Source organism: Physeter macrocephalus, chromosome 8 (assembly GCF_002837175.3).
Source record: "Physeter macrocephalus isolate SW-GA chromosome 8, ASM283717v5, whole genome shotgun sequence".
Lineage (NCBI taxonomy): Eukaryota > Metazoa > Chordata > Mammalia > Artiodactyla > Physeteridae > Physeter > Physeter macrocephalus.
In genome coordinates this window covers 8,310,474-8,325,779 of record NC_041221.1, presented here as the reverse complement: position 1 = coordinate 8,325,779, position 15,306 = coordinate 8,310,474, and the positions used below count along the sequence as shown (strand labels likewise).

The following is a 15,306-nucleotide window of genomic DNA, read 5'->3' as shown; positions in this document are numbered from 1 at the left end:
CCACGTGCCGCGGGGCGGCTGGGCCCGTGAGCCGTGGCCGCTGAGCCTGCGCGTCCGGAGCCTGTGCTCCTCAACGGGAGAGGCCACAGCGGTGAGAGGCCCGCGTACTGCAAAAAAAAAAAAAAAAGAAAAGAAACACTCTGGAAACTAGTTCCAAGCACCCCTTCTTCAAGGCTCCCTTCCACTACCCACTATTGAAAATCTCAGTGGCTCCCCGGGGCACTAACCTGGGCCCTGATCACTTCCTTGTGCACATCCTCCCAAAGCAACCCATCCCTGCCTCTTGGCATCAACTCCTATAGCTATGCAGGTTGTTGCCCCACCCCTGCCTTCTGAGCTCCAGACCCAGACAGCTAACTGGTCCTGGATGTCTCCATCCAAGTGACTCTCAGGTCCCTTCAATACAACTTGTCCTAAACTCAGACCTGCTCCCTCTCCTGTATTCCACCCTTTGATGAATGGAACCTCTAGTCTTTGGTTGCCCAGGTCAGAAACGTGGTTGTCATTTATGCTCTCCCCTCCCTTGGGCACTGCAGCCTTCTCTCTCCCAAACATTTCCCCAAGCCCACAGGGCTCCTTTGTGCAAATGAGGAAAAGCCATCCCTCCTCAACTCTACTGCCATCTGCTGGGAAATTTGTGTCATCAATATATCTGTACCACTTAGATTTAGTGAGTTGTGCAGTGTACAACCCGCACAACCGTATGTGGTGGCCCGAGCTAAACTTATCCATTCCATCTCATACCCGTCTCTAGATTCCAAACGTCCCCTCCTCTCCAGCATCTTGGCCACTGCACTGGTTCACAACACCATTCCCTCCCTCTGGGCTATTACACTGCTTCCATACTGACTTCCCTAATTATAGACTCTCATTTCTACAATTACCCTCCTTGCAATTAGTACAGTACACTTTGTAACTTACAGATCCCATCTCCTCACTCCCCAGCTCAAACATTCCCAGTAGTTTCTGGGTAACTAAAGAATGAAGTCCAATCTTGTTTGCATGTCACACTCTTGCCACCTGTCCAGGAGCCCTGTCACTTTCCCCACTACCTGCTTGTGCTACTGAAATTCCGGAACGCACCATGGGTTACTTTGCCTCTGGCCTGCACATGCGCTGACATTATCTCTGCCTAGAATATCCTCCTCCATTTATCTTCCCAATAACCCCTACCCACCCACCAAATCTCCCTTCAAATGCTGCCTCCTGTGAAACCTTCCTGACCGCTTGGCAAACTCTGGCGTCCTCCCTCTCTGCTTCCCCTGCGTTTCTACAAATGTCCATGATAGCTGACGGCATTGTGGATGACTGATCACATGGCTGGGTGTCCCCAACAGACTTATATTTTGAGGATAAAGATTATGCCCTTTTTTTCTATCCCCAACAACTAGCACAATTCGCCACATGGTAGGTGCTCAATAAAAAGCATGAATACATTGATGGTTTTGTAAAAAGCAAGGTCTGGCCTTTCTAAGTGTGTCTTAGACTCCCGGAAGCATTTCCTTTTCACCTGGCACCATCTTATCTCAACTCTACTGAGAGCCAAGGACTACATCTGCCTTCCCAATGAGGCTGTTATATCATTTAATTTAAAAAGTAAAGACTTTTTACTCAAAGAGCCTGTTTATTCTACAAGATCCTTTCCCCATCCAATATTCACCAGGCATCTTATAAAGTCCATCCAATGTAAATACAGATAGTTTAAAGCAGAGATCCAAAAGGCAAACTTGTCCCAGAATTTGGTCTTAAATTACACAAGGGGCTCTTCCAAGTAGACATATCTCTGGTCCCCTTTCTAAAGCAGGTCTAGTCCACTGGAGGCTCAGTGGGGACAGGAGATGGGGCTCCAAGAACAAGAGTCCCTCATGACTTTCATTCCCCCTCATCCCACGCACGGATATTTCACTCTGATGTTGTCTGGCTCTGCTCACAAATCTCCTCCCCTCTGCCAAAGGACCAAGCAGATAGCTCAGAAGAGCAAATCATGGGAAAGGGAGATTCCTCTACCCAAGTTTCTAATCCATACATAAATAAAGGGTCTCTCACTATATAACCCTCACCTTCTGCAGTGACGAAGGATGAGGGTAGGTGCTGGATCAGGACACACCAGCCTCCCTCTGAAGCATCCTAAGAGGGCTTTCTGAAGGTAAAAACTCTACAGGCAAAGTGTCTGAGGCTGAGGCGTACTCAATCTGCAGGCAAGGATTTTCCAGAACCTCCCATGTGCCTGGCATTGGGCAAAGTTAGACAAACACAGTCCTGCCCTGAGGGAACTCACATTTTAGAGTAGGAGGTTGGCAAAATGTTTTCTGTAAAGGGCCAGGTAGTAAATGCTTCCCTTTGTGATGTCTCTATTACAACTACTCAACTCTGCTGCCTTGCAGTACAAGCCGCCACAGGCAATATGTTTCCAAAGGACCGTGGCTGTGTCCCAATAAAATTTTATTTATGGACACATAGTTTTCACGTGTCATAAAATATTATTCTCCTTTGGGGTATTTTCCAACCCTTTAAAAATGCCAAAACTGCTTTTAGCTCTCTCCTGTTCTAGGCGATGGGACTGGACATAAAAACAAATTACTATACAAAATGGAATAATGTATATACAGAGAACTTTTTAATGGGGAGCCGTGCCAGCGGGTACAGGAGCTCTGCTCTTGCACTCCCAGCCAGAATCCCGCTTCAGATGTGTGCCACATGATAAGTACCAGTGACGGCAGCAAGCATGGCACCTCCAGGGAGGAGGGGGAGCAGCCAGATTCCAGGAGAGAGGAAGTCACTTACATTTGCTCTTTGCATCTGCACTCCCCCAGAATGAGAAGATAACGGGGAGCAGAGGGTTCCTGACCTTTGAGAGAGAGCTAAAATTGGACTCCTGTTCAAAAGCAGAGATTCATCAGTAAACAGTACTATTATTAACATGATGGTTTAAAGGGAAAGAAATTGAAGAATGTGAGTGTCTTTGTTTCGGGAGGGTTTGCACCGACACTTCCTTTTGTGCCTGCTCTGTTTTTCTTTGGCTGAAAATTACTTCCCCTACTTAAAAGTTATACAACTCTCTCCCAGCAACATTTATTCTGATGTTAAGTTAAAATATTAATTTATTTTTTATTGACGTATGGTTAATCCACAATGTTTCTGGTGTACAGCAAAGTGATTCAGTTATACAGATTCTTTTCTATTACACATTATTGCAAGATATTGAATATAGTTCCCTGTGCTTTATGGTAGGTCTTTGTTGTTTATCTATTTCATATATAGGAGTGTGTATCTGTTAATCCCAAATTTCTAATGTATCCCTGCCCCCCACCCTTTCCCCTTCAGTAACTAGAAATTTGTTTTCTACGTCAACATTTATTCTTAACATCAATTCATTTGGAGGTTGAAGGTCCTAAACTCCATTCCACCCCGAAAGAGCCCTTCTTGGTGCAAACTCCCCTCTGGCCCCTCCCACTCTCACTCCCATTTTCTTAGGAGGCTGAGGGGGACATAGAGCGATTAGCCGTCAATGAAGACACTCAACCTTTGCTGTGAACTACACATCCACACAACCCCGCCCTCTGTCAGGCGATTTTGGGACTCAGTCCACACAGAAAGGTGTCCTTAACAAATTCATTGGAAATGCCTCCAATCAAACAACTTGCTGTCAACACAACTGCCATTGACCCAACCAAATATGGTAGGGGGAAGACCTCACCAAGACCCACAACCTGCTTTGGCTGCATTACTACCTAATCGCAGGAGCTTGGTTCAGAATAATCATAACAGACTCTTGAAAAACAGTTGCACATTGGAACTTGCCTTGACAAAAATCATTTTCCCTAGAATGGATTTTCACTGGAAAACAGACATGGGGAAGCCTCAGCTTCTCTCCTGGTTCGCTTTTGTTCCCCGTCTTTCCCACACTGCTTTCTGTGGCTTCTTTGCTTCCCATTCTGAATTCTCCACACCCTGTAAAGTCCAACAAACGCCCCTTCCTCCGCGAGGCCTTCACATGACGCAGCCGGCCCCTTGTTCTCACCTCTGATCAGGTCCTGTAATGTCCCCTCCTTTTCCAAGTGTCACTGTCACCTCCCGAGTGGACCCTAAGCTTCTTGTCTTCTCTCTCTCCGGTCCCCGTGGCACCATGCTGAGCACAGGAGACCACAGTGCACATTGGTGACAGCTCAGGGACCTGCCAAGGTACCTCCTGAGCTGCCCCTGTGGATCCCAAACAAGCCAGGAGTTCTTTGTTAACAATTTGACAAGTGTCGGGGCCAGAATCTGTTATGGGGTCAGTTATAGACACCCAGCATCACTCACCCATTTCGGATCCTCGCGTTGATCCTGTTAGCTGTGCTATATATATCTCGAGTCAGGAACAGCAGGAACCATCTTCCACATTTTACCACATTTGCTCAATCTCCGTACAGGTTTCAACATAGATACATGTGCTTACGCATGTATACGAATTTGAGATTTTTTTAAATCATTTGAAAGTAAACTGTAGAAAAGCTGCCACTTTAACCCTAAATTCTTCAGTGTATATTTTGTAAATGCAAAGACAGTCTTACAAAACCACAGTCTAATCATCAAAATGAGAAAATTGATATTGATACAAGGCTATTGTCTAATCTAAAGACGATTCAGATTTTGCCAATTTTCCAAATAATTTCTCTTATTGTCAAAGAAAGTCACAGGCCGTACTTTGTTGTCATGTCTCAATCTCCTGTGACCTAGTGGAGCTCCTCTGTGTGTCTTTAACTTTCCAAACACTGACTTTTTTTGAGGAGTAGAGGCCACTTACTTTGTAAAACGTCCCTTAATATGGATTTTTCTCACGTTGCCTTGTGGTTAGATTCAGGCTTTGCATTTTTGACAAGAATCCAATAGAAGTGAAGCCGGGCCCTTCTCTGTACATCAGATCAGGAGGCACGTGATGTTGGTCTTTCCCAACTTGGGTAGGGGTGCCTACCAGCTTTCTTCACTGCAAAGTTATTGCTTTTCACTTTGTAAGAGGCATCTTGCGGATAGACACTTCGAGACCATGTAAATATCCTGTTCCTCTGCAAACTTTCATTTTAGCATCCGTTGATGATTCTTACCCAGATCAACTATTACTAGGATGGTCATCAAATGGCAATTTTCTAACTCCATGATTCTTTCTACATTTAGGTGTTGGCTTTCAACACTAAGGAAGAGCTCTTCTCCCTGCATTACTTATCTCTCTGTCTATCTACCTACCTACCTATATCAGTATGGACTCACTGAGTCTTATTTTAGCCAATGGATTACAATCTGCCTCTACCATTAATTACTTGTGATGCTCTAGGTATTTGAGATTTGGCCAATGGGACCCCCCTACTGGCAGGCTTCTTATCCTCTGAACATCTCCCCATAATGTTTTTGTGCTTTCTTCCTTTACGGCACAAAAAGATGCTCCAGGCTCACATTTGAGTTTTTCCAGCCCCTGCTATGGAATCAGACATTTCTCCAAAGATTTCTTTCCTTTTAGTAGAGTGTGGTCTTTAGCACCAAGACTTGGGCACTAGGTGTGCAGAACAGATATCCATATTAGGCTCCTCCAATTACAAAGGAAAACGTCAGTTCTACCCCAACTCCGCTGGCTGCGAAATGTATGTTTCTGAACTAAACCGGGAGTTCAGAGACTCTGCACTCCAGAAACCTGTCAGGGAGCTATCTCAAGCTCACTTCCTCCAATATTTATCAGAAAGTTGGTCTGGAGTGAAGCTTTTGGGGAGGACTGCCTGAAGTTACGCAGACCCCACATTCTTCCAGAAGGTCTACAACCCAGCTTCTGCACCTACCAGAGAAGCAGAGAATAACCCTGGACTTAGAAGCCCGCTGCAGAAGGGTTTTACCGAGCTGTGTGAAGTATAACCAGCCCCGTGAAATGGACCTTGTGTCTCCCGGCAGGTGACGTTGACTAGAGTTCACAATCCCACCAGTTTGTTGCAAACTCGCAGGAGACATTTCTTCATGTCACAGCACTAAGAATAGCTGGACTTTTGCTTAGGAACTGATTTCCTTTTAGGTGATGGGTGCTGTAAGTTCTGTATCTAGCCAGGTCTCCCGTGTGGTTGCCATAATGCCTAGAACCAAATTTGGGGTGCACGTAGCAAGGCTGCACGTGGTTGTGGTGTGCGTTTTCATGATGCCTCGTTCCTGGTACTTTTTATGACCCCGTCTTAGGTGGCTTTCTCTCCGTAGCATCACCCCCATCATGACGGTGCTATGTATACATAGGCTACACGTACTAGTGGTGTAGAGCTGCCATTAAAAATACCACAGGCTGGGCAGCTTCAACAACAGGCATTTATTTTCTCACACTTCTGGAGGCTGGAAATCCCAGATGGGGCTGGTGGTGGCAGATTCGGTTTCTGGTGAGAGCTCTCTTCCTTATTTGCAGATGGCCACCTTCTCCTTGTGTCCTCAAAGGGCCTCTCTTCTTTGTGCTGGGAGCGAGAACTCCCTCCCTCTTCTTAAAGAGACACCAATCCAGGGCTTCCCTGGTGGCGCAGCGGTTGAGAGTCCGCCTGCCGATGCGGGGGACGCGGGTTCGCGCCCCGGTCCGGGAGGATCCCACGTGCCGCGGAGCGGCTGGGCCCGTGAGCCGGGAGCCTGTGCTCCGCGACGGGAGAGGCCACAGCGGTGAGAGGCCCGCGTACCGCAAAAAAAAAAAAAAAAAAAAAAAAAAAAAGACACCAATCCTGTGGGATTAAGGCCTCATCCTTATGACCACGTTGAACCTTTGTTTCCTCTGAATAGGACCCACCTCCAAGTACAGGCACGTTGGGGTTTGGGGCTTCAACATGAATTTGGGGGGAGGGGACACAGCTGAGGCCATAACACCATGTAAACTGCTTCTATCCTTGTGGACCACGTCAGAGTGATAATAAAGGGACACAGTGTTTGCATCCTCACTAACAGTCTGCAAGTCTTTATTGCACCGACACCTAGAACACAGACCCTGACACGCCTGCCACTTGATCAGTTGTGCTTTATCTAAAATTACATACAGCAAAATCCACTAAAACTTGGCTCATTATTCTATGATCAGACAGCATGGAAAAGTCCTTAAAGTGCCCCCATCATCCCTTGCCCAGAACAACCCCCAAGCCTTCTCTCTTTGGTGGAACGTGAGCTCATAGTTGCTGAAAGAGCCATCAGGGTGGGAAGGTGAGAACCACCAGGGTAAACACACAGCAGGGCAGCCGTGGGTCCAGTCAGCCTCGTCTCAGAAAGGGAAAGCCTGAGGGCACACGGCTACCTGTGGCTGGAGTCCTGGGTTTGCCACGTCTGCCGCCCAGCTTGGAGCTTTCTCCCTCCGGAACCTTCTCTACACTTCCCTTCCAAGTCCCTCTGGCAGGAAGGGTGCTGCTGGCCCAGCAGCTGGCCCAACAGGGTTCATCTGTGGCTCTGGGAGCTCTGTTTCAGCTCACGTGATAGGGTTTCTGCTTTTCTTCCCAAATCGCCTATCGATTCATTTCGAATTATCAGCTGTGCTGCGTCATCTACCCTCCCCTGATCCCTCCTGCTTACAATTGCCTGAGGGGCTCAGGTCCTCAGGGAAGCAGACCTGCCCAGCAGAGAGGCCCAAGGCTCCGTGCACAGCTCCTGCCCCCTGCGTACGGCTGCCCCGGCCTCCCCTGTCCTGCCCAAGAGCCACGCAGCGCGCCTCGCCTCACACCTGCTTCTTGCCCACGGGATTTGGCCATTCGGACCGCGGCTGTCAGGTCCAAGCCGTCACCCAGGATTCTGTCTTGAGGACTCATCCATCACAGCCTAGACCTACATGCTCCTTCACCTCCAGCTCAGGTACCGACCCGGGGCCCCCTCCTTGTGAAAGAGGCATTTGAGACACCACCCCCCAGTCGGCGACGTTCATGAAGAGACCACGGTATTTACACCCCACCCCTGCTTAGATGTCATTGAACTAGTCATTACTTGAGTGCTGCCTGAAACATCGATTCTATCCTCAAGAAGCAAGAAAATACCTATGACATAGCACTTGGCACCGTCAATTTCAGAAGGAAAGATTATCACATTTAAATAGTTGATCTGATAGAGTTCCAAATTGGATTAATGTTATTAATTTCCTGCTGTCACAACAGAGAGTATCACAGGAATGTTTCTCCCTACCCATTAACCCTTTTCTTTAATTGATTTACAATGTTGGGCTAATTTCTGCTGTACAGCAAAGTGATTCAGTTATACATACATATGTACATATATATACGTATTCTTTTTTTATATTCTTTTCAATATGGTTTATCACAGGATACTGGATATAGTTCCCTGTGCTATACAGTAGGACCTTGTCGTTTATCCGTCCTATATATAATAGCTTCCATCTGCTAACCCCAACCTCCCAGTCCGCACCCCTCCCCCTTGGCAACCACAAGTCTGTTCTCTGTGTCCATGAGTCTGTTTCTGTTTCCTAGATAGGTTCATTTGTGTCGTATTTTAGATTCCCCATGTAAGTGATATCATAGGGTATTTGTCTTTCTCTTTCTGACTTACTTCACTTAAGCTGATAATCTCTAGTTGCATCCATGTTGCTGCAAATGGCATTATTTCGTTCTTTTTAATGGCCGAGTAGTATTCCATTGCGTATATGTACCACATCTTCTTTATCCATTCATCTGTCGATCATTAACACTTTTTAATAGAAGCTGGAAAACAAAATGGAACATAAACAGCGTGTAGCTAGTCATTAATGAGACTGTTCTTACAAGGTTGCTCACAGAATCCGTTTCGTTGTCGTTATTTACAATACAAATAAAGATAAGTATGAAAAGCTACCCCTTCTATATTAAAAGTAAAACTTAACATATCTAATCCATCCCTTTTGTTCTAACTTTAACTAAATAACCATTTAGTTGAGGGAAGTGACTTTAGAAATTTGGGATAAATAGATATTTCCTTGGCATATTGCCAGGCAGTTGTGGATCTCAATGGGAGATCTGTTTCTTGGAGAATGTCAAACTGTCAATACTCTGACTCTCTGAAAGTAAATTATAAGTACTCTCCTGTCTTCCTGATTCACTCGAAGCCAGGGTCTAAACTCTATTTCAGGGAGAGAGAAGAGCTCAAGCCCTGGGCCCCGAAGCCCTCTCCGAACCAGGAGGACATAGTACATCCAACCAAGACATGGCTTATATTGGCCCCCACATTCCCATCATTTTCCTGATCTTTTTACTAAAATGGAAAACAAGGATGGGGCATTATTCTTAATGTAAGTGCAGGAATTGGGGTTGGTACAGCTGAAGAGGTTATACTTGAACTTGTCTACTTTAAACCCATGAGCTTTAAACACAATTTGAACCCCGTATGCAGCTCCTTGGAAATTATTCTGAAAGGGAAACAAAATAAATTGCATTTATTTCTCAAAGGGAGAGGGAGAGGAAGTTGAAACACAGAAGTTAAAGGGGAATGTGTGTGCCTCTCAACGCTCTTTAACCTCTGGAAGTGGACACATATATCAAATTCCATCGCCACCAACCCCAAGTGACCATCAAAGTGTGTTAGAATTCAACTATGTCAGGGATTGCCTGTAATAAGTGGGCAATCAGCTGAGGGTAGAGAAATCTTCTTTTAATTACATAGCAAAACATCTCAGAAGACATATTTGATCCGCGGTGGTGGATCACAGCAAAAGCATGTTGAATGAATGAATACATTCATATCTGTGCCCCTGTTTTAACTTAACGGGTCCTGCAGGGTCCACGGAGTTCTAATGGCTGTGCTTTCCAGGTATGCACAGGTGTGCTAGTAACTCTACCGATTCCACCCCTGCCAGGTGGCTCCAGCCATGTCTCACTACACCCCACTATTATTACTGATTTCAACTCACGCCAAAAACTGAGAAAAGCACAGTGGCCTGAAGCTATACCTGGAGACCATTCCAGCCAGGGGCAAAATTGTGAATCAGGCGCAGGACAGGACATCCAAGAGGAGTTCTTCAGAAGTCAGACTCAGCTGGTGCTTTCACCCAATGGGTGTCAAGTCCTTCCAGCTTCCAACAAGATCTGCTGGGCTCCTTGAAAGCCAGAAAAGCGAGGGGTCAGAACCCAGCTTGGTGGCCAACTCTTCACCCACATCGAAGGTAAATTGAAATTGAAAAGTCACCTGAAGCTTCACCATGAATATGTTACTCTGATCTATGCCTGCTTCTGATCCATCTTCTGTTTGGAAAACGAAGGACTCTATGGATTTTTTTTTAGTTCATGTTTTTGCCCTGACTGTGGCCATAGGCTGTTATCTGGGCCAGGTTCCATCCTTGGTAACCAGGTCTCCAGAACTGAGCAAAATATTCACAGGGCATTGGCAAATTTAAAAATCTTGAGGTTTCCTAAGGTTCCCACACCCAAGACCTCGTATCCCACCAATGCCTGTTACAGCTGTAAAGGTGTGTAGCTGCCCAGCAGACAGTGGCTGAAGTCGAAAATTTACACCCACATTTTATTAAAAGTCTTGTAGTCGACAGTCCTTGAATTTTATAAATTTAAACGAGATTCAAGGGGAAATGGTTACTGTCAGGTGTATGCCATAGAGTGGAAGCACCTAAATGTAAAAAAAAAAAAAAATTTAATGAAAAATGGTAAACCTCTGGACATAGAATAGTTCACAATGATGACCACAATGAAAGTAATAGTAATTTTTAAGTAATTATATCATGTGTTGATTATTTGTCAATTTTAATTACATAATGCTATACTGAGAAGGCAAGGGTTTTTATAAGGACAGTCTCTAGTTGATTGCAGTGGATGTCTTTCATCTTTCTAAATCCTCAATCCAAAATTAAGTTCACTAAGGATACAGCAGCTCGGGCCATTGATGATGAATAAGCTGGTGCCTTGGCCATATGAGATCCAAGCTTTGATTTGCATCCTGGAACCCAAACCAGCCTGGATGACGGGGAGGAGCCACTGCTGCCCTGATGTGAACTAAATGGTGTGAGGAAAGGATTTGCAGGTCACCCAAGCTTCCCACCCACTCCTGATGCCTGACAGGAGATAAGAGACTAAGCCTTGTCTTTCACAATCAATGTGAGATTCAACGTACAAATAGCCCAGCATGACATGTCATGTGTTCTGCCACTCCGTGGCAAGTGTTTTCTCCTATTATCAATAGACTGTTAATTCCTGAGAGGGAAGAAAGGAGGAAGGGAAGGAGGATGGGGATTTATTGAATGCTTACTAAGTACTAAGAACTAGGGACTGTGGTTGGATAGAAGATAGATAAGTAACACTCTGAAAAACTCAACGCCCTCTTCTTGGGAGGCTTTGATAACAAAGAAACAGAATGTGAACACCGAGCCCCTTAAAAGGAAAGAGAAAAACAAGGTGGAACCCCTTTGAAGGGGGAGTGGGAAGAAAAGGAATATACACTTTGCCTACCAATTTTTCTTGTCACCCTTCTCCTTTACAACCCAACAGACCTTCTAAAATTCATGATTTTGAAGTGATTCCAGGGTAGGAAATTCATCAAGATTTCATCTCATGAAGGACAGTGGAGGGTAGGAGAGATCATTTTCTTCCTTACTTGGGCTCAGTCAACCAGAAAAGGATCACTTTTTAAAAGCTGTAGACCCTGAAAGTTCTTTCCTAAATGGTACTTCTTACTTTCTCCTGCACTTTAATTGTACTTTCAAGAATATATGTATATAATATATATTATAATGCAACATATAATATTATTATACATTGTACATATGCATACATATATGTACATAAATATACATATATACACATTATGTATATCTATATGCATATATTTAATGATATCTTCACTACAATTGAATTATTGCATTGGCCAAAATGTTCATAACATATTAGGGAAAAACCCAAACGAACTTTTTGGCCAACCCAATACATTAGTTCAGTATATATTCAAAGAATTCTCCATGTGACCTCCCGCATGCTCTCTTTGGATCTGATATTTTAGCCAACACTTCCACCCATAATGTCACTGTGTCTATTAAATACCTTTTCTAAAACTGTAGGACTAAGAGAAAATATTTACTAAGCAACCAAGTCTGGTTTCCAGCCAAGTAGCAGTACAGACAGGTGTCATTAATGAATAATGTCAGGTATCTTGTCTGGCACCTGCATATCCCTCTTCCCCACCTGTTTGGCCACTGGAATTCAATATCCCAGAACAAGCCTTGCCAGCGTTCAAGAAAAACCAGAGCCTGAGAGGAGTTAAAGCAGTAAAAGGAGGTTTTAATCAGGCACTATTACAATAGGGGAACAAAATCTCAGTGTAGAACTGGGCTCAATTCCAAATACAGTGTGGACAAGCAGGGACTTTTAGCCAAGGTGGTGGAGGGGGAAGGTGTCGGTGGATGGAAAAATACTAAGAGGAAACAATTGGGGTAAAAGAACATTCTGACTAAACCAACCTAATGGGGCTCTTACTGAAGGCGGGCCGGGGTGATCAGACATCTTCTGGGGAGTGGTGAGGACCAAGAACCACATCAGATACTGAGGGTGATCAGATATCAAGGAAGGGGGAAGGGGGGTTCTGGCTAAACCGACTTAGCAGGACTTCTGCTAAAATTGGGCGATGCAAAGACACACACATAAGTCCCGAAGTCAAGGCCTCCTTGGAGAGAGGGTTCAGAGGAGCCTCCCTAAAGTCAGGTCAGGGAGAGTCTTTGTCACCAGCAGTGGGTTGTGTTACACACTCCACTAGGCTGACCAAGACGGTGCAATTCACCAGGGAGAGCAGTGACCTCTTGTGACCAGAAGATGCATTCACGTCTTGACCCTACCCTGTCCTTGACCCAGATACCTGGTCTACCCGGACCCCCAGTTCCTTTATCTCATGAGAGGGGATAATAACCTGCCTGGCTTAAATGAGATTACATAAAAGAGCTTAGCATAGAATCTGAAATATTGCAGACAGTCGAGAAAAAAAAAGTCTTGCTTTTTAAATACTGGTATCTCTCTAGTGCTCTGAGGCTCTACTCACCTGTAAAATGACAGATGGTTCAAACTCCTAAAAATGTCAGGTTAGAAAAAGCACTCATCCTCCTTATTAGGTGGCAATTCTTTCTTAGGTTGAATCTCAGCAGGATGAGCTGGGAATTCCATCACATATAATTCAGGTAACTTTAGAACACGTTAGCTCTAAAATTATCTTTATAGGGAAAAAAAACCTGTCTGCCAAGCCCTTACCAAAAATATCAGCTAAACTAAGAACTGGAGAGCTGCCTGTTTCTCATCAGGTGTTCTATACCTGAACCAGGTCAGACGAGAGGGATGCCGTCCATCTTGGATGCTAGGACTCAGTGAACAACAAGAAAATTTAAATCATTCAGAATCATTGAATATGGTCTAAATAGCACTAAAAAAATTTCAGTCATCTGACAGTTGTTTATCCGGCAACTTGATCCGTCTAGATTTCCAGAATCCAACTAAGAACCCAAAAGTGAGGGGAGAAATGCAACCACAAAAGACGTCAGAGTGTCCACTGATTAAACCTCGTGCATTTTAGCACAGTATCTAAGGCTGACATGAAGATAAGCAGAGCCTGTTTCTTTCTTTTTTCTAATAAGAAATCCTAAGGTCAGTTGACCGGATTCCCAGACCACAGCAGACCGGAAGCAGTAAATAAAGAGAGGAGATGGGTTTGCAGACAGCTGGCATGTGGAAAGCAGTGAGAGTTGGGTCTGGCAGCAAATGAGGAAAGCCCAGAGAGCCCTACACCAAAGAAAAGGAGCCCAAACATGCAGCCGTTGGAACTATTTAGGAGAGAAGCCCACGTTCCTACACCTTCCAATCTCCTGAGATCAGGTCTGCACTGAAAGGCAGCACAGTATTTCAGGTTTCAGCAACACGGCACGGGGACGTGAGAACATGCTTAGAAGACACTCGGCCTTGTCCGCTTGCAGAGAAAGGGGAGTGTTTGCCACGCTGCCGAAAGAATTCTGGCTTCAACCGAGAAGAGTTTGTTTATTTATATTGCCATTTAAGGGGAAAACCTCTGTCGTCTGGAATATCCGTCCTGCGGCGTGCAATCCCACGTGGCTGAGCCAGTGGCTGGGGCCCAGCCAGGTACGAGCCCTCCAGGCTCCCAGCAGCGCAGGTCTCCGGCCCAGCCTGTCCCAAGTGAGGATGGCCCTGTCACACTGCTCTAACCCAAGCCAGCACCTAAATCACTTCTAAGGGCCCTGGCCGTCTGTGTGAATGACGTCCTCCGCCCTAAGGGGCTTCCCTGTGTCCTAGAAGGTACCCCGTCCTCTGCGGGCCTTAGATGCTCCGTGTGAGAGGACGGCGTGGACTAGGGGACCAGCCCACTGGGGCAGCCACGTGAGCCACCCTGGGCCTCACTTTCCTCATTTATTTGACCAAGTAGTCTTAGGAGCTTGAATTTGCCTGCCTTTAGGGAGGGTGTGTGCTCCGGGTTTTGCTGCAGGCCCCCTCTCTCCTCCTGCCCCCAGCTCTCATTTTCACCTTCGTCCCCTCCGTCCCCATCATGTCCGTGTCCTGGCACCTAGGTGCCCAGGAGTCTGAGGCCTGTGACCAAATACCTAGGCCCCCGTCTACGCTTGTCTCCTGGGAGCATCTAACGCAAGGAAGGGGGCATGTGGAGGTCAGAACACCAGATTCGATGCCTGGTTTTTGTTTTTTTCGCCGCACCACGCTGCATGTGGGATCTTAGTTCCCCGACCAGGGATGGAACCTGTGCCCCCCGCAGTGGAAGCGCGGAGTCTTAACCACTGGACAACCAGGGAAGTCCAATGCCTGTTTTTTAAATCATAGGAGCTCTTTTCCTCCCACACAACAGACACCCTGATCCACCACCTACATAAGCCAGTTTGATTTGGGTAATGAATCTCTCTTTATTTGCTTCAGTCTAAAGCAATTAAATTTTACCTGTCACTGTCCCCAGCTGTACACATAAGCGTCATCCAGAGCAAAACCATCTGAGTGCCAAAGAAGGATCAATGTCTGGTTCCTCATTTTTTTAGTCATTTTGATTTCGATGTTTTTACATTACAGGTAATAGTGGTACATGGTAAGAAATTCCAATAGCATAAAAGAATGTGTAATGAAAACTACATCCCCCACCCACCCCCTCTTTTCTGGTGCCTCTACGGGGAGAGAACGGTTCACAGCCACTTGTATGCCTTCCAGAAATGTTCCATACTTATTCAAGCATACGTCCACATGCATTAAAACATATTTATATTTTGTTACACAAGTGGAAGCATACATTTTTGCTCCTGGTTAATTGCTTTTTCACAATGTAATCTATGTACAGATTCAAGTATTCTTTTTGTTTGTTTGTTTTATT

At 45.5% G+C, this 15,306-nt stretch overlaps 1 protein-coding gene across 1 annotated transcript in view; it reads left to right on the top strand.

Moving 5' to 3' along the window:
• KCNJ6 (potassium inwardly rectifying channel subfamily J member 6) overlaps positions 1 to 15,306 on the top strand; it is a gene marked incomplete at its 5' end in the record, with an annotated part of 91,301 nt that overhangs the window by 14,506 nt on the left and 61,489 nt on the right. The window lies entirely within an intron of this gene.